Source organism: Urocitellus parryii, chromosome 8, assembly GCF_045843805.1.
Source record: "Urocitellus parryii isolate mUroPar1 chromosome 8, mUroPar1.hap1, whole genome shotgun sequence".
Classification (NCBI taxonomy): domain Eukaryota; kingdom Metazoa; phylum Chordata; class Mammalia; order Rodentia; family Sciuridae; genus Urocitellus; species Urocitellus parryii.
Genome location: NC_135538.1, coordinates 65,310,704 through 65,334,889, shown reverse-complemented (window position 1 = coordinate 65,334,889; position 24,186 = coordinate 65,310,704).

Below are 24,186 nucleotides of genomic sequence, written 5' to 3'. Positions count from 1 at the left end.
ATTTGAAGAAAGCTGTATACTAAAAACAAAAATTAAGTTTTTAAAGATGTAAAGAATAAGATCATACATGAGTGAGGAGTTGGATTTGAGACCACTGGACCAGGAATACTAGTTAAGAACAATAAAGATTTTATTGAGCCCAGAAAATTAATGCACACTCCTGATTCCCCAGAGGAGTATAAAGTTGCTTGGGACTTGACAGCCTCTAGAAACACTAAACATCCTTTCTTCTTTTCCTGTAGCAGTCCAGTCAATTAGAGATTCTCCACTATTTTTTGAAGTTTTCTTTCTATCTTCAAAAACTGTTAAGACTTAAGTGCTTAAATCAGTATTATATTCATAGTAAAATTAAAAAGTACAGAGATTTCCCATATAATTCCTTACATTAACACATGCATAGCCTCACCCATAATCAACATCCTACACCAATGTCATAATCAATGAACCTACATTGCTATATTAACATCAAAATATCATAGATTCCTGCCCACATCTTGCCAGGACAGTGGAAACAGAGCTCCTCTCCGTGGAGAGGGCTAATAAAGAAAAGAAAGTGGCGGAAAAAAAAAAAAAAAAAAAAACACTACACAGAAAGTAATTTTGAAAAGCAGGGGTGGGACAGCTCTTTGACCTTAGTGGTAGAGCTTCCACACTGGGAAGAGAGAAAGAGAGGGCCCGCGTTTGGTTTATTTATATGGGGAAAACATCAAATTTTTTTACAGAATGTTCTTTGCCAAGTAAGGTAGGAGGTGGGTTATCCAGGCCCAATCAGTTGTGCCCATCTCCAGAGTTAGGAGAGCAGTTCTATAGTCAAGCAAAGATAGAGGTCAGTGCATTGGACACTCATTTAGTGGGTGGGGACCACAAAATAGCTCACAGTGCCAGACCAAAATCTCCTTGTCTCAAGGCCAAGTGGAGATGCTAAATAGCTCAGAGGTGGCTCCCCACAATAGACCACTACAGGATTTACTTGTGTTGAACATTCTATGGATTTGAACAATTATTTAATAGCATGCATTCACTATTTATTTTAGCCAGCTTTTTTATGGCTTTGACCAAAAGATGTGATGAAAACAATTTTAGAGGAGGAAAAGTTTATTTGGGGGCTCATGGTTTCAGAGATCTCAGTTGATAAACAGCCAGTTTCATTCACCAGGGTCCAAGGCAAGGCAGGACATCATGGTAGAAGAGTGTAGCAGGTAAAAGCTGCTCAGGACATTGTGCCAGGAAGCAGACAGAGAGCTCTGCTCAACAAGGAATAAATATGTATCCCAAAGGCATGCCCTTAGGGACCCACCTCTTCAGCCACACCCTATCAGCCTACAATTACCACCCACTTAATGCCTATCAGAGGATTGATACACTGATTAGGTTAAGATTCTCATAATCCAACCATTTCACCTGTAAACTTTGTTGCTACCCTAGCATGGCAAAAAGCAGAGATAGGAAGCAAACTTTCTGTGTCTCTTTATAAGGGCACTAATTCTGTTGTGAGGGTGCTAACCTCAAGATTTAATCACCCCTCAAAGGCCTCACCTCCTAACACCACTTATTAGAGATTGAGGCTTCTATATTTGAGTTAAGGGATTGATATAAGTACATAGTTCACAACAAGGACCATTATATAATATTCAGAAATTCTCGGACTCCACCTTATGAAGGTCAGATCTATTCCTTTCCTTGGGAACTTTGTATATTCACAGTTAATTTTTGACACTGGAAGGGAAAAAAGATGACTGACCTGTTTCTTACATCATGATCTGTGTAATAGAGTTGCCTCTGTTCAGAACTCTTTGCCTGTCTCTCCATATCCTCATATAGTCCTCTAACCCTTCAGGATTCCACTCATCATCCCTACTGTCAGAATTCTTCTAAGATTATCTCTCCTCCAGAATGAATTGTGTGCCCTTCTAATTTGGTTTCTGAGCAGCCTGGACAGGTATTGATCAAGGAATATTTTATCATGTAAGTGTAGGTTTCCAAGACTATAAATATCATGTGATCAAGACCCCAGCAGTTTCATATCTGTGTCTCCTGAAATGAGCATGGGACTTATAACACAGTAAGAACACAATGAAAACGCATAAAATGGGTGACTAGAGGTATAAATAATGATATTTGTCATTTACTATTATTTTAATTATTAACTTTGTACCTTCTCTCCATTAGCAAATTATAGCATTCTGTATATTAGTAAATGTTTCTCAGAGTCTCTCCTCTCTGTTGAAGTGAGGACAGCTAGGTCCTATATTTTGTGTGTGCATGTTCTCTTGAGATTTGTTGTCATCATTGTCTTCTGGTTGGGCAGTTCTACACTCTCTCTGCCTTGGTTCTAGTGATCTGTATTTCCACTATTCTCTGCCCTTTTAATTACTGGCTATGTTGTCACAGGATCTCCCACATCATTCTTCTTTATCACAGTGGGAAGTAAATATGTTTCATCGTTTCACACAAATAGAAGAAATTTCACACCAATCGATACAAGGCCTCTAGAGGAACCCCTCTTCTGGAGAAAGATGCAGACAGATGGTGCTGTCCACAATTGCTGATTGCCTTCCCCACCACTGTTTCCCTCCTTATATCACCAGGCACATGATGATTAACCTTTGAGGAAGTAACTATTTCTTATTGTCAGAAGTATATTTTGGATTGTGATTCTCCTTTGTTCTGCCTTCAAAAGTGGTTCCTTACTGGTTTAAACTAATTTTGTATATCTTATTTCTTTAGGCCCAGATAATCACCGGACCCAATACCAGGAAATGCATTAAAAAAATGCCACTTTTAGAAACCACTGGAAAATATTACATATTTTCCTCTGAATAACATCATGTGTTATAGAAATAAATGAAATTGCTATTATCATTTCGTGCCCTCATTTGAAGAAATTAGAGCTTTTGAAAGCCAGAAAAAGATGAAACTACCAGATACAACAAGATCTGTTTTCCCTCATAAAGAAGACCTACTTTTCTTACCCAGATTAGAAAAATCTTATTTACTATTTAATTTCTTTTATGGTTTGTTATTTCCATATTACTTTCACTTTTATAATCAAATGAATACAAACACAAATACTTGGATCACACATTTTATATCTGAAATAAATAATAAGTATTTGGTTTTCAGATCTCAGAGGAAATAATACTAAAGGGAAAAATAAAGCAATAGACAAGTAAATGAGAAAAATTGGCTTTAATGAATCTAGACTATATTTGAATGAGATGCCAAGATCAAGGATAATAAATTTGATTCCCCAGTGTGGAAAAGATAAGTATGTGAAAAATCAGAGAAATGAAGCCAGTCATAATTTTATGAAGCTGAACAACTGCCATTGTATTGGCATTCCCTGTTATTTTGTGTTTTCTTTAGGATCCCTGTCTAAATAATGGAAGCTAAGAAGCTTTAACACAGGAAAGATATCTATTTAATGGACAGTGGAATTTAAGGAATTCCAAGAACAGATAGGCAACTTGGCCACAGGAACTTAACAAGATTCTTCTCTATTATGTCTCTGCATGTCTGTTCCCTCCTCTTTTCCTCTGCAGAATTGTATCCTCGGTCTCTTTTTTTTTTTTTCATAATTAGGAATAATTGGGAAGGGATACTAACTGAACCCACTTAGGCTTGAGGCTCAATCTGAACCAACCAACTGATGCAGTGGAATGGAATCCATGGTATATTATATTATTATGTATGGAAAATTTAAGAAGTTGATGTTATGTTATGTAATAGGGGTAATTAATTCAAACTAAGTGATGTCTACTGTAACTGAATAGCATCCATAGGCTCCAGCACTACATTGTCAGGGGATTGCTCTTCTGTCTCTATGGTGCAATATCCAATCATTGCATTCAATCTGTTACTGTTTGGATGTGAGGCATCCCCAAAAGCTCATATGTGAGACAATGTAAGAAGGTTGCAAGACCCTTAACCTAATCAGTGAATCAATCACCTGATGGGATTAATTGGTAACTGAAGGCAGGTGGGGTGTGGCTGGAAGAGTTGGGGCATTGGGATCATAGCTTTGGAGTGTATGTTTGTTATCTGGCAAGTGGTAATTTTTCTCTCTCCTGCATCATCATGTGAGCTGCTTCCATCAACCATACTCTTCTCCCATGATGTTCAGTCTTACTTTAATCCCTGAGGAATGAAGACAGTTGTCAATGGACTGAGACCTCTGAAACTGTGAGCCCCTAAATAAAGTTTTCCTCCTTTATGATTGCGCTGGTTGGGTCTTTTAGGTTCAGCACCCAAAAAGCTGACTAAAACACAATCTCACAATAGAACATTCTAGTCATGTTATTCTAGTCAGAGAAGACACAAAAAGATTTCTGTTTTGCCTGTGCATTTTTCTGCTTTAGTGGTGCAATGTAGGCTCAGAATCAATACTCCCTGAGGTGCCATGGAAGCCTCTCCATCGGAAGAATTGTTCATTGACCATAGCCACAGAGGAGCACAAAACTCCTTGTTCTTAGACATGTCAGATATTACTATAGTTCATTTTTATATAATCCATTTTCCAAAAGATTAACATAGTATTTCACATGAAAGCATTCTCTTATTAAATAAGAAATATGCACTACATATTACCACAAGGCTTAAAGAAAAAAATAAACAAACAAAAAAACATTGTCTTCATTTTCAAAATCTCTCTTAATCTCAAACCCAATTTCTTGTTATGTTCTCCTACTTATGGTCATATATTCAGAATATTTGTAGTACAGGCCAACTAAGAGCCTAAGATGGAGGTTTCTTCCTCTCCCTTCTTCCAAAAGGTAAAGCTCTAACTTAGTTAATGTGATGTCATTCTTTCACACAACTTTGCTGTTCATTCTACTGCTCAAAAATGGAAATGATACAATTTGCTACTGAATTAAATCTTCATAAACTGTTTTTTCATGCCCCAGCAATTCTTAATGGTCAAATCATAAACACCAGAAAAGAGGAGTTTAAAATAGAAGTGCTGACAAGCCCTTAACTACAGCACTTTGAATGATGCTGCCATAATGCACTATATTAGATGTACTCCTTAGAGCTTATTGCCAGTGGTGAGTCCATAAATTCCTGAATTAAACCTCAACTGCTCATAGCTTACACTTTTAAATTAGATTTCCTACTTCATGCTATCCTTAGAGAAATCTGAGCTGCAGCAGCTGGTATACATAGGCAAATAAACACAGGGTAAACTAATCTACTTATATCAGTTCTGAAATGTATTTCTAGCATATTGAAACTGCAGAAAAATGGTGTGTTCATCCTACAAAATGTGCCTCTGAGCACTTCACAGTATTCAGCTGTGGCCATTCCCAATAAATAGAAGAAGAGAGGGAGGATTTGCTGAGCAGTGTCCTCTGAAATTGGAACTAGAGGATTTAGAAATTTTGGAAAGGATCAATTTGTTTTAAAATATTTTGTTCAATAGTTTTAATATATTCTGATTTTCCTTACTTTTTAAGATGCAAATAGAGGGCAAATTTTCTGATTTGTATTCACATTGGGAGTAGTTTTTTCCCATAAATGTTTCAGATCAATTTTGTTTTAGAATCCAACCTTTTTTTTCTGAAACAGAATCATTTGGAGAATGTGGTTCTCATTTAATTGGTCCTGGCACATTCATAGGTAATCTTTGTTTCTTTACTGAAGGTGGTTGGTTCACATTAGTACTCAGGGATTTTGCATGTGATGATCAGAAAGCACCAACAGCTTGATGAATGTTCTTCCCAGACTCTAAGCAAGAGTTATTAAGTTTTAGATTTTCATGTTTTATAACTTCAGCTAGAATTTCATCTAAAACTCATCTACTGTGAACTTTAGAAAAATCAGGAATGAACCACATGAAAACCAACATTAAATAATTCCTATAAATGATTCAGAGACACATTTTCTTGCCATTTTCATTTGTGATCTTAAACAAGTAATTGATAATTAAAACTAACATTCATGTTGAATAATAAGATGTATAAATAAAAGCATAAAGTTTGAATATTTGTAGAAAAGGATTTAAATTTTTTGCTGTAATGATTATAGGAAAATATAAACAAACTCACTTGCTTACATCCTTCATTTTTTCCATATTCATAAGATGGGTAAAGTATTTTTAACTCATTTCATTTACTTTCAAATAAAGTGTTTTCAAAGAAAAATCTTTCAAATGAAGATTTTCAAGTTAAGTTTCAACATGAAGTGGGATTTTATCAGAATGAGTAACAAATCAGAATATCAGATAATTTAATATCTTTGTTTCTTCATATTGATTTTTCTTCCCAGGACCATAGACTCTAAAATCATTTTTTATTAAATGTTTTGGTAATTTAAAAAAAATAATAATATTTATCTAGGATCAGATGTTCAAATAAATGTATTACAGGCAACATTCTCAGGATAAGCCACTGAGAACTACCTTTGCACACAAATTTTAAACCTATTGAATTTTACAGCTGAGATATCACCAAGTATTATCCCTTGAGAACAAACACATCACAATGTTAAGGAATATGCCTCTTGAACAATTTTTTTTGAATGAATTTAATGGGAAAGTTTCAGAGGCAATATTGGAGATAGAGTCATTAATAGGCCAATCATGTGTAGAATAGATTGACTGCTAAAAATCTTACCAAATTTCCTTTTACAATTGGAGAATTATTTTGCAGGTTGCAAATAATGTGCTTCAATTGCAACCCTAAATAGAGGGGATTGAAACACAACTACTTAAACTAATCTGTTCATTACTTCAAGTTCTCATGTGAAGTTAAAACCTACAGTATGGTGTCAAGCAATATCAGCTATACATCTTTTCATTTTTCTTAATACTTTTATTTTATTTATTGAGGATTAAACTAGCACCTCACACATGCTAGGTGAGTGCTCTACCACTGAGCCACAACCCCAGTCCCACTTTTCATATTTTTAATGTACTTTAATAGTTTGGTACTTTTGTTATATATTGGAAAAGTTTTAGAATATATCCCTAGGTTTTTGACAGGAAGTTCCTTAGTTATACAAGTCTCTGGGATGTTACCTTTGTTAAATTCTTCCCATGACTCAAAAAGGCTCAGGCTCCTTAGGAGATGAAAATAAATAGGGTATCCAGTCCCTCTTTATGTTTTCTCAATGCAAAGGGAACAGGACTTGACACAATGGAACATTTTCATCTCTAATATCCTTTTCGAAGGCTACTTTATTGACCTGTTATCCTTTCAATAAATGTTGAGATACTGGTAATATATAAAAATTAAAAGGAAAGAACTTTCATATGTAGACACTCCTTGTGTGTGTGTGTGTGTGTCACACACACACACACACACTCAGGTCTCTTCATCTTTCCTTTCACATTTTCTTCCAAATCCAACACTTTTATTCCTGTACCCCAGAGATGTAGAATTTTCTTCTGGAAAAGGCAGAGGAGATCACAAATAGTATAGGTTTCCTGGGCCATGTGGTTTATATTGCAATTACTCCAGTCTGTCATTGTATCATAACAGTTCTTGACAACACTTAAAAAGGAATGAGCATACTTGTTTTCCACTTAAAGTTTCTTCACAAAGTCAGAATCAACTGTAGCAGTTAGCTGATCCTGGTTCTAGTTCATATATTTAACCATTACTTCTTTTTTTCTTTATTTTTAAAATTTGTTTTGGTTAGTTATACATGACAGTAGAATGAATTTATGCACTTTGATATATCATACATAGATGGGATATAATTTCATTTTTCTGAGTGTACATGTTGCAGAATCATATTGGTCATGTGGTCACATATATACATACACTAATAATGTGTGTTTCATTCTACTATCATTCATATCCCCACATCCTCCCCTCCCATCCCATTACTTCCCTCTACCTAATATAAGGTAATGCTATTCTTCCCTAGTGTCCCTAGACTTACTGTGAATTAGCATCCACATATTAGAGGAAATATTGGCCTTTGGTTTTGTGGGATTGGCTTATTTCACTTAGCATGACATTCTCCAACTCCAAACATTTACTGGCAAATGTCATGATTTCACTCTTTTTTTAAAGCTGAGTAAAATTCCATTGAGTATATATACCAAATTTTTCTTTATCTATTCACCTAATGAAACTAGAAAATGCAAAAATTTATTTGAATCCAGATTTATCTAACTCCAAATATCATTCTTTTTCCTCCTTGCTAAACATTGTCATCTAGAAGGGGCTCTTGAGTAAAGTTCAGGTTCCTTAGCTTGGTACTCCAATCACTCTGCTGTCTTGTACACCCTTATATAAACCCTTTTGTTTAATCTGGTCTTGGATGGATTACAGAAATAAGTCTATTCAAACAAGTATAATTTAAACTCATGTCACAGGACAAAAACAAAATTCCAAAATCATCACAGGATGTAGGTGACTCAATAGAAAAAGATATCATGGTAGTAAAGGAAGAAAGCCAGGGAAAGGACAAGTCCAAGTTGTCCCATTACAGCCTCGCCTTTCATAGCCAAGAAACAAGCCTCAAAGAGTGGTTCATACATTCCCAGGGTACACTCTCAAAAACTTTTGATGTTTACCATCTAAAAGTACATTAATGCAAATTACATAATTTGGTAAAGACAAAATGTAGACTGCTTCACCTCTGAGCAGGTACCACAGGTCTTCATCATATAAAAATTTCACTATTTTCTAGACACACACCTGCAAAATACTATTGCTTCTTACCAGCTTCTGCTTCTAACTCAAGAAAATCCTCCTCTGATCTTGAGATATATTTCTGTTCACCTTACTCTACTTCTTATCATAAACTCACTCTGTGTTTTATAAGTTTGAGGAGGACCTGATTTAAGATTTCTGGGAGCAAAACCCTCTGTGATACCAGAGGCCTTTTCGTGATCAGTGGGGAAGGAAGTTTAGGAGCATCCTGTCATCACTGATATTCAGCTAGTTCCTTCTTTCGGCACCCTTTTCTGCTTCTCCTGCATGTTTATGTATTGGAGAATCCACACAAGACTATTGAAATTCTACAAGTATGAGATATCCTGGCAGGCTTTCATGCTTACTGTCTCACTCTAGAATAATGAAAACCTGTCCCATTCAACATATCTAATCATAGAAACTCTCTACCATTGTTAGTATGTGAATTCCACAAGGGTCTTCATCTCTCAGGTGTATGCCTCAATGTGCAGTGCCAAAATGAGTGGCAGGCATTTATTCTATCCATAATTATAATTCAAAAAAATGTATAAAAATAATTGGAAATGAATAATGACTAATTATAATATTATTATCGCCTATGTTCATGTTCTCTTTCTGCAAACAATAAATACATGTCATTTAATTTATAAAAAAATATTTAAGATCAGCATTATTATCCCTATTTTACAAATGAATAAGTCTAAAGAAGTTGGGTGACTGGCAAGCAGTCAATGGTAGAGAGGGGATTTTAACCCTGTCGCCCACTCATAGGCCACCTCCCCATTAAGAGTGCTTAAACATGACTCATCACTTCTGCTGGGAATTATGCTATTTCAACATTTCTTCTATGGTGAGTTTGTTTTACCAGTGAGAATTCCTAGTTGCAAATATAAGAAGGCATATCTTGATTGATATAAATGTAAAAGAAGTTATTAGAAGTAGGTCAGTATTTCGAAGAATGAATGCAAAGGACAGAAAAACAGATTTGGAAAATTGGCAAGAGATTAAAATAAGCAAGGGATCAAGAACTATGTCCAAAATTATGTGAAAGGAATGGCAAATAGGCTACCATGCTGCTTCTGTTGGCACTTCCACCATGTGTAGAACTGGATGTAGACTTATCCCCATCACAACTGTAACCAGATGTTGCTTCTACAATTTTAGTAAAATGAGTTCTAAGTCCTATTAAGTTTCTTTGTGTCACTTTCCCCAGATTAAAAACCCTAAACAAAAGTATCTGAAAGTTTTAGCTACTGCCACTCTGGCTCCCAGCATGTGGGAGGGTAAATATTGGTTAGGATCTCATTTCTCATCTGTCCCATGATTACCCTCAAAGATCAAGCAATAACATGACAGATGGTTATTTGGGATGTGTGTCCTTCACTAAAGTACAGTCTTCAAAGGGTAGAGATGAGTGATTTCCATTCCAGCATCCTATGGGGCACTCATTTCCATATTAGTTACTCAGAAGCATTCAGCATACTTTCCTTTTCACATATTGATACTTTTTTATCTTTCCCTTGTTCACATGTATTTCCCAGATATCATTATCCCCAATTACTTTTTTTATTTAGTATTTTGAAGATCCTCAATATGACAAAACAAAGGATGATAAAAACAAAGCAAGGAGTTTACAAAAGATTGAGAAGTCTTACAAAGTTCTTGATGTTAGAATTCCTAATTTAAGTGCCTCACTTCTTCCCCAGATCACATGGTAGAGAGAAACAGTTCAATAACTTATTCTTCAGCCCAAAATATATTTACACATTTAAATCACTATGAACATCAGCCCCTAGTGGAAGCAACAGACCTATTAGAGAACTTTCTACATTCCCTGGAGTCCAAAACTCACTTCCTATGTCCACACTCCATCTAGAAGAATATCCTATTACATGGGTTCTTTCTCTCTTGGTCCTTTGATCCGATAAAAGATAAAATCTTCATCGTAATGTTTATATAACATGTGTCTTTAAACTCTCTAAGTCATATTTTTATCCTGTTTAGTCTTGTTTCCCTTACATTCTTTACATTTTTGCTGTGACACAATTTTCAGTGAATATGGGCATTTTTTATGTCTAAGGTTTCTAGTCTTCCCAAACTAATATCTGTTTGGCCTACTGCAAGACTGGTTGTTCTATGTTTACTCCTTTTGGACATTTCAAGATTTCTTTTTATAATTTAGAGATTTTCTTTCTTATCAATCTATCATCCTATTCTCATTTCTTGTTAAAATTATTTTGGTTCACAGTCTGTTTGCAAGGTGAAATAACTACCATCCCTTAGAGAAAGCCCTCTCTTATTCAGTCACTAGGTTGATCTATTTCCCAGGGTTATCCAAAATGCTTTTCATTCAGATGAATGACTTACCTACTGAAGTCCGTATGTCATTTCTGTTTTGATTCTTTCAGTTGCAATTTTAGATGATCAAAGTAAATTGGCATAAAGATCCACATAAATAATTTTCACCAATTGGAGCGAGAAGGTCAATTTAGGACCACTCTTCATATTTCAGCAATGGTAAAATTATCTGATGATAAGTACTAATAAATATTTAATTTAAATTAAAACAACATGATCATTGGTCTTCCACATAATGGTGTTTTCAATTTATTTATACATGAGCCTTAGAAAATTACTTTAATTTTGAATGGATTCTATCTAGTCTGATGTATTCTGGTCTTAAAAAATTCAGGGAGTGAGGACTGGCTGTGGTGATTTAGAAAGACTTTGCTATTTGCTAAGATATAGTAACACATATGCATGGAAATTAGAAGAGTAGTTGCTCATGTCATCTCTCTTTAAGTCTAAATTTAATTATGGAAATATTACTATCTTTAATTAGAAATTCTCTTCCATTTGTACAACCAAAAGCATATCTTAAGAAATCTTTCTTCACAGTTTAGCTTACAAAAGCGTGATAGGAGTATCTCCATCTTCCCTCCTCATAAACTCAAACAATTTTATATTAAAATGCTTGTGGAGGTGATTTGCTCTCCCAATTTTTATGGCAGTAATTCCTTATTATAATTTGAGTTGAAGCAGATTAAAAGACATCTTGAAATTTAACCAACAAGAAAAAGATAATATGTAACTGAAGTCAATGGAGAAAAATTTAAAGTTAAAAGAATAGGTCACCCATGTTGTTTCTTAATTACACTATGGATTTCCCTTTCAATACATTAATCTATGACTACATCTAGCAAAAATATAAATTATCTGTAAAGGACTTTACAGATGATCAGTGATGACATTAATGTATAGCTCAGCTGAAATGCATTATGCTAAAACAGAAACTCAGTTCCCAAAGGTTAAAAATCTAATCAATAACTTGCTGAAGTAAAATTTATTAGAGAGGATCTGCAGTAATTTTATGGAGAAATAAAGAAGGCAAATATTAAACAAGGCAGCTAAAATTAATGGTTGACTTCTGATCTGTAAAAGCATTAAACTAGTATTACTGAAATTCTATACCACTTTCTAAATGTTTGCTTTTGTTTTCCAAACTAAATCATGCCAACCCAATAACATAGTGGTTTAGTAGTAATCTGGTATATTAACTTATGAATACAATAATCAGGAAAATTCAGTCCACAAAAAGAGAATTAAACTGTTTCTGCTTTTCCCTCCACAAAGCACTCTATGGTGACTCCCTCAAGAAGAAAAATTTTTAGGATTTAATATAACAGAATTTTCAGGCTCATTATGCCTTATTCTCTGATTCTCAGGTCATAGTTCTCAATTGAGTTCACATAGCTAAATTTTAGAATGTCAGCATTTGACAGAGAATAAGGCATAAATTCATGCACACAAACCCAAGCAAATGGTATTGTGATCTATCTTTTTTTCATTTATTCACCAACTAAAAGAAGAGTATAAAATTGGGAAAATTCATATGTTTTTGTCTCAGCCAGATTCATACATTCTGAGTAACTTGAAAAAAATAATTGTTTTTCAGAGTGCATTTTATTGAAACATAAATAAAATGCACTGCATCAAGCCTTATTTTTCTAGTAGTACATTAATATATAATGTTAAAATGTCTATTTGGCATTTATTCCTACAATAACTATGGTTATTAATATTGACTCCAAGACCCAGACAATTACATTTATCAAAGAAATGTCAAATTATTGTTATAACCCACTTAATATGTTTCATTGCATTCTAATTCTTCAGAAATTTATAACTTTTTGCTAGCATGATTTTTTCTCTTGACCAGAAAATTGCATTTTTATAAACTCCTTCCCTTAACTTCACAAACAGTGATGCAGTTGCTTTTAAAATACTCTGCCTAATACAGTTGTAAAATGTATTGAATCTCCAATCTCAACTTTGTGTCTCACAGGTTTATGCTACAGTTGCTTCATTGATGAGAAAAATAAAACAAATGAAATGCAGGCTCCATAGGAGCTGGAGCTTGGGATACTCATTTTCAGTTGAGAGCTGATAATTAGGCTGCATCCATTCAAGCACATAACTAAAGGTAAGATGGTTCTGCCACAGAAAAACTGCTCTGAAGCAATTCCATTTCTAATTATGGGCCCTGATAGAATATGTTTGTATCTAATCTATAGTGGTGTGTAATCTCCTGGAAAATAAAGGAACCAAGATATTGAAATCAAACCTTTAAGTTGAAAGTTAAGAATAATACCCATTTAAAAATGTGTTTGCACAAAGACAAAATCTGCTTTTTCCAAGATCATGAATGAAGGAATGTGATAGTAGAACACAAGCTTGTGTGAGCATTGGAGAGTTCTTGTATTACACACCCAAAGAATAAATTCCCCAAATGACAAAGGGTCAGAATTAAGTAACAGATTTATTAGAAGCAAGCAAAGGCAGCCCCCACAGCATGGGAGGGTTCCCAAAGAGGGTATCATTGGTGGCTCTCTGTCTAGGGTTTTTTTTTTTCTTTTCTTTTCTTTTTTTTTTTGGTTGTATATGGACAGAATGCCTTTATTTTGTTTATTTTTTATGCAGTGCTAGGGATTGAACCCAGTGCCTCGCTCATGCTAGTCAAATGCTCTGACACTGAGCTACAGCCCCAGTTCTTTGATATTATTTTGATGAAGAACTAACCTTTCATTAGAAGTCCCTTTTGATTTTTCTGTTTCTCTGACTCATTTGAAAGTGTACAATTTTAATTTCTTACTTCCATCATTGGAAAGTTTAATGTGTTTGGTAACCTAGTTTGTCCTGTAATTGTTCCTTAAAACAAAAGAATTACTTGTATTCAATACAAATCTTTGGGTTGACTAATGTTAGGCTAGTCAAGGAAACCTGGGGCAACAAGAGAATGTGTGGGTATCCGTGCTTGAGTTGGGAATCCAAAAACTATGACCAACAACAAAATGCTCTAGCCTAGGGTTTTAATCTAGGGCAGTGATCCTATCTCAGTAATATGTATAGATAGTCCTATAGCTATGAATACCAATGTAAAGGTATGTTTCACAGAGATAGTGATGGGTGGGAACAGACTGAGACAGAAAACATAATGGAGATAGAGACTCCTGTATTTCAACATGTCTGCATTTGTTCATTTAAGCTGACCTAAATTGTCCTTGTTGCAGTCAAATGAAGATAACTTCTTCAGAAGTATCAATAAATTTATCAACTCATTAAAGTAATAGATTTAAATGACATTAATTAATTTTTAAATTTTTCTAAAAGTGATAAAGTCATTCCATAGAAAAAGCTTACATACTTAGGTAAAAGTGGATCAGTCCACTTAACTTTGAATCAGTGAACAGGCAAACATATTTTTCATTCAGCCCACTATAGGTGAGAGCCCTTGAGATATGAAAGTGGTCTAGTGTAAGAACTAGGAATGGAAATAGACATCTGTTTCTAATGTATGCACTCTTGCGTTCTGTATCAGGAAGCCACACTGATAGGTCAGTCCAGCTTTAGTGGACACCCTTAAGCAGTGTTCCAAACATTGTACCAATGCATGCTCCCTGAGCAATGTGTACCTTCTCCACCTGTCCACACATTCTCTGTAAATATCATGTTATATGGGGAAAAACGGTGATTGAGAATTTTGAGATGGGAGGGTTCTTCTGGATTATCTGAATGAGTCCTAACTTGTATCTCATGAATTTTTGTTAAGTTTTGAGTTTTTTAATTTTACAAATTTTGAGGAGTAAAGTGTAATAATTTGATATAGGCATGCAATGTCTCACAACTAAATCAGGATAATGAGCATTTTAGTCTTAAAAAGTTAAAGTTAAAAACTTTCTTTTTGTGTGTTGGAAACAAGAGAACTCCTCACTTCTAACTCTAAAACAAATTATATGATGTGGTGAACTATAGTCACCCAGTATGCTATAGAACACGAAAGCTTATTTTTTCTATCTTGCTGTATTTCAGTATCCATTATCTGACTTCCCTGGATATTCACACCTTCACCCTTCCTAGCATCTAATGACCACTATTCTATTTTCTACATTTTTAACTCCCACCTACATTCCATTGTAGAGTTAAATTAAACAGCCATTGTGAAAAACAGTATTAAGTTTCCTCAAAAATTCAAACAGAGAACCACCATATGATGTAGTTATCCCACCACTGGAAATATGTTTAAAGGAAATGAGATCAATATGTCAAAGAGATATCTGCATTCTCATATTTGTAGTGAGTAGAAAGAGATAGGTGGTGGAAAGTAGGGAAAGGAAAATAAAGGTCAAGAGGGTAAGCATGAAGAAAGCCATTTTAATATGCCCTGACATGTTATAAGATAGTTCCTATCAATCAAGCATATCAATCTCCATCTTGCTGAAGGTAATGGCATAATCCATAACCCAGAGCACATTTACCAGAGGACAATTGATATATTACAAACCAATAAAGAGAAGTTTATCAACTTCTCCTTACAGACCTGTAAAAGGAGAATCATCGTGAGGCTTCAACTGAACACTTGCCCCATCTAGGCTCTGTGTACTAGGAATTCTGAATTTTCTTTCACTTTATTTTTTAATAAAATTCCTGCATACTTGCCTAGCTCAGTGCCATTTTCAGTGTTCATTCTTTGATTCCATGAAACTCAAGCCTGATCCTGATTCCTGCTAGAAACATCCTGGGGACTAATTTAGGATATCCAAACCCGACCAAGGTCAGTCATTTGCTCCTGATGCTCTTTGCCTTCACTATCCTTAGAGGAAAACTGGGTACCTGTCAGCCACTTAAAGGTGAAGGGGAAGCAAGGAACAAGACATAGGTCAGCAAGAAAAAGGAAAGATAGAGATCAGGCAGAGATACATATCAGAGTTGACAAAAAAAGGCCATCTCTCTATCCTCTAGAGAGGCAAAACAGGCTTGAGTTCTGGGACTTTTATGGGGGAGGCTCAGGAATTAGAGCCAGCAGGTCCTAATGCAGGGGTCTAAGGGTTGTGTTGGTATGAGGGAGTGGTGAGCTTTTTTTTTTTTTTCAGAAATGCCCTTGGGCAGGAAAGTGAAACTTTTTCCTTAAAATGGTGCCTGTCACTTAAGATGGCCATCTAGATGCTAAGCAAGAACCATTTAAAAAGCAATTACCTTGACTAAAATCAAGGGTGATAGATTCATTAGTTTCCATAGGGTGCAATTATCTGCCCTGAGTGTCAGGCAGGTTGGGCTCTATGGAACCATTCCTACTTTTCCATCCCACTCAGTGTGTCTGGAGCAAGTAGGCAGTGGCCCCTGATCCTGGCCTGACATTGGATGTATAGATTTGAGTGAAGTTGGGAGGCAACTGCAAGGTTCAGACCAAAGCTACACTTTGGTGACTCTCAAAGGCCCCTCTTCTGAGGCCATTTCCCTTCATCCCCTTGGGTCTACCTGTGACAGTTGCTTGATCATGGTGCTGAGTGAACATCCAGCTAGGTTGGCACCTCTGTGTGATCCACCCACACATCCTCCCTCACACTCATTCCTCCTGAGTGCTTCACTCTTAGCTGAAAATCTATCCACAGAAAGAGGTATATACTAGGCAGAGTTGTTCTTCAGAATTGATTTGGGCTCCATTTTCTCACATGGAAGGGCTGTGGACTTGTCAAAGAAACCCCCACTCTTGTTTTTGTGTCCCCATGTGCCTCCCCATTTTCCTTGCTTGTAAGAGAAGGGGAGGCACCCATCACTTTTTGTTCTTTAGGGATCTAGAGAGACACTTTTTATACATTTCCCAATTAAAGGAAGGTGAACTCTATCTTCCTGGGTATCTCAAATCCCACTGGTCTCACAGCCTCTTAATTAAATTGAATTATTCCTTGAATTTTTCCATGACGAAGGCAGAAGTTCCTCTGAGAAAACCTGTCCTTTTCGTCCTTCTGGGATTTCTGGGATTCAGATTGCAGATGAAAAACCCCTTTATGTACTTGATGACCCTCGCCTTGCAGTGGGAAGAAGAGTTCATATTCACTAGGCTCACCAACTTTACAGATACAGAAAGCAAAAGAATACATACCACTGTGAGCTGACATTTAATTATCAGCCATTGTATCTTCAAGTCCAATAGTGGCCAGAGAAGACCAGTAAGTTCTGGTACCTCTGGTTCCTCCTGGGTCTTTGTCATGAGCAGCTGGTAAGGCAGGAATAAATCTAGCAAGTCATGTAGAGTGAGAGGGGTAGGATTGTCAGTCATCAAGAAGATTGTTCAGGGACCTGTCCCTAGGAGAGTCTTCTTTTCTCTTATGCATATGGGAGCTTCAGCCTGAAAGGTAGTGCCAGGTTCACCTCTAGCCTGCCTACTGAAAAACGGGGATAAATTTGATCCATAGACACTCCAGAAAAACTCCCTATTTTTTTCAGCTATTAGGTTCGGCCTCATATAAATTCTGATGGAGAATCATGACCACCCGTATAATATCTTGCAGCTGAGTTTGTTTTATAATAAGGAAAGAAAATGGCCTGAGGTCCCCCAACTTTTCTTTTTTCTCTCTCTCTCTCTCTTTTTTTTTTTTTTTTTTTTTTTTTTTTTTGCTCTGGGGAGAAGCCTAACTTATGTCAGCAGTGTAAGCTGGACCAAGCATGATTGCTGCCATATTGTAAGAAAAGTCTAAGGAGACACTTACTAGAAAAGTTAAGATATACCAAGGATTTCCAACTCCTATAATCCCCTGCCAACAGCCCTTGTGTTCTCCCTACTCAGGGCACCCATCATCTACCCCTAGAAGAGGATAAAATATTCTGCCTTTTCAGGAAATGTCAGGAGGGGAATTGGGACCAACCAAGGTCCATGTTCCCTTTTCCTTGCAGGATCTGAAGGGAATAAAGATGGGCTTATGGAAGTTCTCAGAAATTCCAGATGAATATATTGAGGTGTTTCAAAACTTATGTCAGGTGTTCAGTCTTACCTGGAAGGATATTATGTTACTGCTTAACCAAATTTTGACCTCTAATGAAAAGAACTCTTAAGAGCAGCTGAGCATTTTGGAGGTGATCTGCGTGTCATCCATGCCCCTGCAGCACAGACTAGAAGTATATCTAATTATCCATCTGGGGCACAGGCAGTTCCCAGAAACAATCCCAAATGGGATCCAAACATTGAACAGAATTATAAGAAAATGAGGGATTTTCAGGCTCTGGTTCTTGAAGGTCTCCAAAAGTTGAGGCAGAAGCCTATTAATTACTCTAAGATATATAAAATTCACCAAAGCCCTCAGGAGAACCCTGCAGCCTTTCCGGAGAAGCTCAGGGAGGCATTGAGAAATCACATTACAGTGGATCTTGAATCCATAGTAAGCCACATAATTTTAAAAGATAATTTTATTATTCAGTTGGCCTCAGACATTGGGAGGAAGTTACAAAAATTGGCAGAGGGCCCTGGTCAGTTCTTAGATGGCATCCTCTGATTTGTAGCATTTGTCTTTATTAAGAGAGATCAAAAGGAGAGGAAGGAAAGAGAACACAGAGAAGGAATGGTAAAGTCCTAGTCATAGCCCTGGAGGGAGCAAACTTTTAAGGTATTAAAAGAGGTAAAAATGGAATGAATCTTGAGCCACAGAAGGAACTTGTTTTCTTTGTAGAAGGGAGGCTCATTACTAATGGGAATGATGTTAGTTGTTAAACAAACAATGCCAATTCAGAACTTTCCCCTCTGACCAATATACATACACACTGCCTCTTAAAATATCAAATACTCACAGCACTAATTTCTGAGATTTTATAAAATGTGTCAATATGCTAAAATAAAAATGTGATTCAATTGTGTTAAAACATTTTATAATAGCTGCCTAACATAGTTACATCTCTAAAGAAAATTTTTATTGTATAATTTGAAAAGCTCAATGCAACATTTTCTATATTCTCAAGAATCAAAGAAATGCTATTTTTTTAAAAAATTATTTTTTAGTTGTAGATGGACACAATATCTTTTTTTTCTAAGAGAGGAGAGAGAGAGGAGTGAGGGAGAGAGAGGGGGGGGGGATTTTTTTTTTTTTCAGTTCTCGGAGGACACAACATCTTTGTTTCATATGTGGTGCTGAGGATCGAACCAGGGCTGCATGCATGCCAGGCTAGGGCGCTACCTCTTGAGCCACATCCCCAGCCCCATGGACACTATATCTTTATTTATTTTTTTATGTTGTTCTGAGGATCGAACCCAGTGACTCACACGTATGAGGCAGGTGCTCTACCATTGAACTCCAGCCCCAGCCCCAGAAATGATGTTTTTTTATAAGATTCTCCATGAAAGACAAAATTTAAAAAATTCACTATGCAAATATATTTTGCAAATCTTCTGTGGTATTTTCTTTCTTGAATAATCAAAACACACATTCATACATTAAAAGCTCTGAGGAATTCTTTTTCAAGAGGAAAGCTGTTTATGGTTGTAGACTTTCGTGTAGCATAACATTTTTAAAAAAAATTATCTGACTACAGAGCAAGGGAAAGACTTTTAATGTAACATATTTTCACACCTAATAAAATTGTTTAACTAAAGAGCACATTTTGAAAAATGCTAGCTTAATAGATTATTGAATTATATTGTTTTACTGCAATCAAGGTAATGACTATATCTTAATTGAAACTATTTGATGCTTGAATCAAAGTTCATGTCTTATAATATTACACACAAGTTTGTAACCTTAGGTCCATGATCTATGCATGTTTAATAAACTCTTAAAAATTGTATGTAAAAATGTGGGTGTATGTTTACTTTGTTCTAGGGAGAGAGAAAATAATCTCGATCAGATATGGAGTCTAATAAGTCATTAAATATCCTTACTTTAGTAATGATAAAAATCTGCTTCACAGATGATAATATAAACATTAAGAGATTGTGAGTGTAATAGTGAGGTATACAGTCAAATCTGTCTTGTATTGATGATGCTATGGACAGAAATCAATCTTATCATGCATTATGAAAAACAGCAACAGTTGCACCTGCTTCTCAGCTTCTAATACCACCTGGGTTTATGCTTCAAAATTATCCAAACATCTTCATTGAATCACTCTTGTTTTCCTGCTGTGACTAATTCTCTTCCACTATATTACACAAAAATTGCACTTTCTGTGTTTACCATTGAGATATTTAAGGAAGGGACCTTTTCAAAATTGAGCTCAGGAGGACGAGTCTTGCCAGTTTTTAAATGATAAGAATTGTTCCTGAAAAGGTCGATGAAAAAGGGTAGGTTTTCATTGTTGTAAGAAATTTAAATGCATAAAATGTTATAATTGTTCTCAAAGAATTAATACAAATTTTATTACCTAAAGAAAATAAGATAATACTATCAAAATGAAAATTTAGGACCTCTACAGAATTTTCCATTTCATATTCTAGTTTAAAGAAATTTTATTGAAAAAAAAAATAGAAAGAACTTTGGCATTTTTTGCTTTATTTTGCAACTTGATATTAAAAAACAGGAATTATCATTATGTCTTATTTTCCTTATTCAGATTGTAAAAGATGAAAGATCAGTCAAAATAATCACTTTTAACTTTAGTGCTTTCAACAATAAGGCACTTATTTTTTTATATAAGCTAGGGGCAAGATATTTGTCAAAAGCAAAATAACATGTTTACGAGTTATATTTAGTTATATGGTATTATTTGTTTTTAAATTTCAGGTTCTGACCATCTCATGGTCAGAAAGCAGCCAAGTGCCTTGTGTAATACAAGGGTTAAGCAGTTTGGGTTGAATTGAAACAAAATTCCACTTCTCTAGAAATAAGATAATATTTTTAAAATTTGACAAACATTTAAGTAAGGGAGGTCAATAGAATGCTAATGTGACTCCAAAGGAAATTTTACATGATTTCTTTAGTTACAAAGGGGGAAAATATTCTTTGTAGGCCCAAAATATTAATAAAAGCTAGGCACAGTGGCTCACACCTGTAATCTCAGTGGCTCAAGAGGCTTAGGCTGGAGGATTGTGAGTTCAAAGTCAGCCTCAGCAATTTAGGAAGGTACTAATCAAATCAGTGATACCCTGTCTTTAAAAAAAATACAAAAGAGGGGTGGCGATGTGGTTCAGTGAAGAATGCCCCTAGGTTCAATCCTCATTAACAAAATAATAATAATAATAATAATAATAGCCACCTAGGATAATAATACATAAAAAATATGTTCATAGTGAAATATGGGTTTTCTTTAAAAGCAATTCAGATAAACAGGGTTTAAGGTCTCACACAAAAATGGCTTATCCACACTGAGTTCACATGGATAAGCAACGGTTAGGCTTTTTATTTACTCTAACTATGTTATTTTAACCACTAAAATTCAGATAATGTTTTTCTAAATATTAAGTAATTAATAATTCATTACAAAATACCAAATCAATGTTGATACTCAAAATATTTGTACTGAAAACTCATTGTGCAGTAAATGAGGCTTTAATTCTTATCTGTTTTGAAAATCTTCTTTAAGACTTAATAAAGCACTTTTAAAAATTCAAAACATGTTGCATGAGTACGAAATAAGACTGCGATTCATCATACAGTGTCATTAGGAAAGAGTCTTAGATTTATGAGGTTAATGACAATTAAGGTCTGTCAGGCTTAGGGAGATAAATGTAAGCAGCCTACACTATGAAAGAACTTCAATCAATTGAAGAAGTTTGAGATTAGGACTGCATTTCAATGTACAATAAACAAACCTAAGTTTTACGTGGATTATTAGAGTTCTTCACGTCACAAATCTTGTTTGCCAATTCTCAGAATTCATATCTGAAAGGAAATGAGAGATTGCCAAAGAATAAGAGTAAATAAGGATTGGTTTATTAGTAGTTGCTGATGTTATTTTATAAAATGACAATAACCCCATTTATAATAGCTTCCTGTTTTCATGGGTAGGGAGAATCAATATTGTTAGAATTCCCCTGCTATGCAAAAGACACTTATAAAGTCAAAGCAGTCCCTGTCAAAATATCAATGTCATTCATCACAGAACTGTAAAATAAAATAATCCTATAATTTATAAAAATTCAGAATAACCAAAGCCATCTTGAAAATAAAGAATAAGTAGAAAGCATTATACTCCCTGACTTCAAAATATACTACAAAGCTTAGAAATCAAAATATCATGGTTTTGTCATAAAATCAGTAAAAAAATATAATAATGGAAAAGAATACACAGCCTAGAAGTAAGGCTATTGATTTGCTCAGAGTAACAGAAATGAGTAAATTAAAAGGTATGGAAAAGGTGATATTCCCAAGTGAAAGAGTGAATCCTCTAAGAGAGATGAGAGAAGAGAGAAAGCATGTCTCTCCTTTTCCTCTGGTTTTATTGAGGATAACAGAGAAGTTTCCCAGGTTCACCACTTCTCTTTTGACTAACAGCAATATGACATCAAACTTTCAAGCGACCACTGTCATGACAACTGTAGGTCACTTTGTCCCATGCTGACCCATTCTAATTAGAACCTCTTCCTACAGGTATTATAATTATTGGAAATTATATCTCCCTGATTTCTGGTATCTGGTCTGTGTAAGAGTCACCAAATACCCCTAATCCCTTCAGGATAGCTTTTGGTCTTCTTCTCAGCATTTTGGGGCGTGCATTTCTTCCTAGAAATAATAAGTAGTCTGTTGAGGAATGTTAAATATTCTATGAACTTAAGCCAGGCAGGGTTATAGGTAAATTGCCTTTAAAAAGTGAAAGTATGTAGGGTCAGAAGAATGCACCATTTTAATAGAATTATTCCTTTAACTTCAAGTTGCCACCATTCATATCTGTCTGTTCCTACCAAAACTGTCAAAGTTCTAGAATAAAATGTATGGGAAAACATTCAAGACATTGGAATGCGCAAGGATTTGGGACAAGATGCAAAAACACAAGAAATAAAAACAAAAATAGACAATGGTATTATATTAAATTAAAATGCTTATGCACAGAAAACAAAACAATTAGAGTGAAGAGAGAACCTATGGAATGGGAGAAAACATTTGCCAATTATACATCTGATAAGAGATTAATACAGACTATAAAAGGAAATAAATAAAAATTAATAGCAAAAATACAAATAAAACTGGTTAATAGACCTGGAGTCACTTCTTAAAAAAAAAATAAAATAAAATAAAATAAATAAATAAAAACATACAAATGGTCAAATGGTCAACAGGTATATGTGAAAATGTTTAACATTAATAACCATCAGGGAAATGCTAATCAAAACTAAAATGAGATAGTATCTAATTTGTCTATTATCAAAAAAGGCAAAAGATAACAGGTGCTGGTGAGAATCTAGAGAAAAGGTCAATGTTGCACACTGTAGGTGAGAATGCAAATTAGTACAGCCATTATGGCAAACAGTATAGAGTTTCCTCAAAAACATTAAAAATGGAATTATCATAAGATCCAGTAATCTCACTCATGCATACATATTCAAAGGAAATGAGATTAGTATATTGAAGAGACATCTGCATTCCCATATATTGCAGCACTATTCACAATAGCCAAACCTGCAAACAATTTCAGTGTTTAAAAATGGTTAAAGAAAATGTGGTACATATACACAATGGAATATTTTTCAGTCATTAAAAGCATGAAATCCTGTCATTTGTGATAGCATGAATGGAACTGGGGGATCACTGTTTTAAGTGAAATAAACAAAGCACAGAAAGACAATGACCAAAAGACCTTACTCATATGTTGAATCTGTGAAAGTTGATCTCATAGAAGTTAAGAAAATGGTGAATACTACAGACTGGAGAGATAAGGGAAAGTAATGGGTGGGGGAATGTTGATCATTGGTAACTAAGTTATGGTTATATGGGAGCAAAGTTCTGTTGTGCTATTACAAACTAGAGTGACTACAAATAATAATAATAATAATAATAATAATAAAATATACTGTATATTTTTAAAAAACTGAAGACTTTTGAGTGTTTCACCATAAAAACATGATAAATATATAAAAAGCTAAATATACTTAATCTGATGCAGGTAAATGGATGGAGTTAGAGAAAATAATGCTAAGTGAAGTTAGCCAATCCCAAAAACCAAATGCCAAATGTTTTCTCTGATATAAGGAGGCTGATTCATAGTGGGATAGGGAGGGGGAACATGGGAGGAATAGAATAACTCTAGATAGGGCAGAGGGGTGGGAGGGAAAGGAAGGGGGAGA